This window comes from Phytophthora infestans, genomic scaffold, assembly GCF_000142945.1.
Source record: "Phytophthora infestans T30-4 supercont1.9 genomic scaffold, whole genome shotgun sequence".
In the NCBI taxonomy this organism is placed as follows: Eukaryota; Oomycota; class Peronosporomycetes; order Peronosporales; family Peronosporaceae; genus Phytophthora; species Phytophthora infestans.
The window spans coordinates 3,801,326-3,805,116 of NW_003303750.1; positions in this window are offsets into that span (position 1 = coordinate 3,801,326).

The following is a 3,791-nucleotide window of genomic DNA, read 5'->3' on the forward strand; positions in this document are numbered from 1 at the left end:
GCCAGCCCAACGGCCTCCGAAGCTTCGCGTCGACGAACTGTAGCTGTGTGCAGCCAAAAGTGTCCCTCCACGCCTTCCAGCGCGTCAAGTTGTGTTAGCCACGCGCGGTTCCGCCGTCTTCGCCAGGAAGAGCTGCAGCTTGTAGGCATCACATCGGATTTTATACGGATTCTTCGCTGTGATCAAGTAATCAACGGTTTTGCCTTCGCCAACTTCCACCGAGAACTCGCTTCCCGCCACACCAACAATGGCACAAAAGAGCTTCACCATCTTTACTTGAGTCGGCGGATTGTGGAATGAAGAAGAGCTTCTACGCCAGGATTCTCTTCTCCTTCTTCAAGAAGGAGAAGAGAATTTTTTTTGAAAGGAGAAGTGAATTCCTGGCGGATATGAAGGCGTGTCACATACAATTTCAAATTTTCAAACACGTACTAGTACCGGTATTTTAACTCTATAATTTTTTTTAAATAAGCCATTTATTCACAATTCCCTCCCAGAAAAAAAAAACAAAAGGAGGCAACAAGAAGACTACATGTATAAGTCCAAGGAGGAAGGATTTACGCGCCCTTGCACGGGCACCCGTTTGTCGATTTGACCTAGTGTCTTGGCGGCTTAAAAGTAACTTTACATCAATACAATGTTTTTTTTCTTGTCCCTAGAAAGTTAAATACGATATATTCAACTTCAATTACTACCAGTACTACAAAAGCAACGTTTAAATTATCATCACCACAGTGTGGGCCAAATACCAGCTGCTGCGGTATTCTGACCGTCCACCGCAAATATATATGTGAAAATGTAATTTAAGTCATTACATCAGTACCTGAGGTGCCGTAGCCGTCGAAGCCAATACGTTGTCATGATAGCTGTAGCCTTTTGTTGGTTTAGCACTTGCTCGGCAGAAGGTAGAAGTGAAAGTGAGAAATATATTCAAAGAAGTTTTTAGTTGGATTCTCCATGCACACTACACAATAACCTGAAAAGACACGCGCCTACACTCGATCTGATTGGTCCCAATAGTGAAACCAAGTCAAAATGTCGTATTTTCAACATTGTCGACTCGACACTTGCGTAAAGGTCCTTGGGGGTCTGGCTTCCGGTCGCCCGCCCCTTGGCTGGCTCTTAAATCAATGTCCAACACTCCTTTTCAGAGCCTCGGGGTTCCTGAATCACTCGATGTCGACGAGTCTGATCATCTCCCGTAGCTCCTTCACCCGTGGCGCTGGTAGCGCCTTCGTCGGCAGGGCGGCAAGCATTTCCGCGCTAGCCACATGCTCCGGCACCACGACGCCCTTCTTGGCGCAGTCTTGGATGAACTTGAGCTTGACGTCCACGTGTTTCTCCTTGGTCGAGCTTGTTTCGCTCTGCACTTGCACGATAGCCGCTTGGTTGTCCATCAGCATGGCCATAGGCAACTTGGTGGCGATATCCAGATCACCCAGTAGCTTCTTCAGCCCGAGAAGCTTCTCATCACCCACTGTCGCAGCGACGTACTCCGCCTCGGTCGTCGATAGTGCCACGGAACTCTGCTTCTTGCACTGCCATGACACAGTCATTCCGTTACTTGGATGATTGCCGCACTCACAGACTTGCGGTCGTTCTTGTCGGCTGCAAAGTTGGCGTCCGTATACGAGCGCAGTCGTAGTCGTAGCCTTTTAGCATTGCCGTCGACAGGCATATCCATCTTGCGCGATCGGGTGCCACTCAGGTACCTGGCGATGCGCTTAGCCAGCTTCCAATCCGCCATCGTTGGTGCATGGGTCCGTCGCGTCGTACAGTGTACAGCGAACATAATGTCAGGATGTGTGCATCTAGCAATCCACAGCAAACTCCCCACCAGTGACTAAAATTTGTCACCGTCGGCCCTGCTGACGCGGTCTCCTTTGCCGTATGCGGAAGCAATTCTGCCAAATCTGACTCTTCTGCGTCTTCTTCTCCGATCGGTGATCGCACCGAATTTGCTTTGTCCAATCCAAACTTGGTGAGCATCTCGACGATTGCAGCCTCTTGGTCAAATCTGTAACCACTGAGCTCGTCGTACTGCACGCGCATACCAAGAAAATTGCTGGCAACACCGAGATCCTTGGGCTGCAGGACGGACATGAACTGGGAAACCCTGTTCTCGTCCGTGCCAGTAACCAGCAGGTCATCCACCTACGTTCCGACGACCGTCATGCCGCCGCTGTCCGCCTGGAAGTACAGACACGCGTCCGTAATGCACTGGATGAACCCAAGCTTGACCACTTCGCGATGAAGAGTCTCATGCCAAAGGCGTCCTGCTTGTTTCAGACCGTAAATGCTTTGACCAAGAAGTAGGCCAACTTCATTCACGCTCTCAGCTCCGAGCAGCTTCAGCTCTTCCTCCGTGATAACGAGTCCGTCGGGGAGAAACAGCAAATCTCGATACCCTCCTCCGTTTTCGCCTTTACATACGCGTTTGGAGCGTCGCCGTGTCTAGCAGGCACCTTCCATATGATCGAAATGACGAAGATGAACTTGACTCCAGTCATATTAATCACAGCCGCAAACACGAGAAAGAAGTTAACGCCGAACTTTTTCTCGCTGCCACAGGCGACTAGATCAAACCCGTGCCTGTTCGTTTCTTCTTGTACTCCCACTTAGTATGCAAGCGAATGCTACCAGGCTCGAACTTGACCAGCTTCCACGTGTTATTCGCCTGTAGAGCGTGAAGTTCTTCCTTTTCAGCTGCCACCCAAAGCGCGCTCTCTGCGCACTTCTGCGCCTGCCTGTAGCTCTTCGGTTCCGGGCCATCAGCGTGGGAATTGACATCCTTAACTTCGGATACGGTCAAAACCTCAGGCTCAGTGTTCAGCCTCGACTCGTCCACCTCCACGTCTCCATCAGCTTCAGCACGGCGGCGCGACTTGCGGCGTGAGCGACGAGATCTTCGTGGTGTGGAGCGTGGTGCCGGTGGCGTCGTCGTCGTGAGAGCCGAAACAGTAGGTGTCTTCACATCGGATTTCTTCTCCAACGCGCAGATGCTCTGCACATGCCTCGTGACATTCACCTTGTTCTCCGAAGGCAGGTACACCTTTTAACCCTTTTTGGATTCGTCCTTGCCGACGACGACGCCCTCCCACGCCCTCTTCTTCATGGCGCGCTTTCCGGGGTCACGAAACAGGGAGCACTTTGATCCAAACATGACAATGTCGCGAAGGTTTGGTGCTTCGCCAGTCAGCACTTCGAGCGGCGGCTTCCGATCCTCGTTAGCGCGTGACGAGCTCCGGTTAAGCACGTACGTCCCGTACTCAGCCGCGTCACCCCAGAAGCTCAGCGGCAATCCTGCACCGAGCACCATGCACCGAACTATGTTGAGAACCGTGCGATGCCGCTCCGCCTTGCCGTTTGCAGCCTGGTTGCCGACTTCTGACACCTGACGAGCCAATCCGTTTCTTTGCAGAAGTGATCCGCGTTTCGGTACTCTCCCCCACCGTCTGTGCAGAGAACATGCACGCGAACGTCGAACCGTTTTTCGAACTCGACAAGAAAGCCCTCGAACTTCTTTGCAGCCAGATTCTTCTTTTTTGCCATGAACACCTTGCAGTTGTTCGACTTGTGGTCCACGAAGTTAACCATGTAGCGGTTACCTTGGCGGTCAAGTGACGTCATGGGGCCCTTCAGGTCACTGAAGATGACTCCTCCGACTATGTCGATCGGTGCATGTTCCCCGGCGTCCTTAGTCGGTTGATTCGCTCGAGGCTGTTTACCCTCAGCACAAACCATGCAGTGCTTACGGTCACGATTCGATATCTTGATGCCGGATGCGAGGT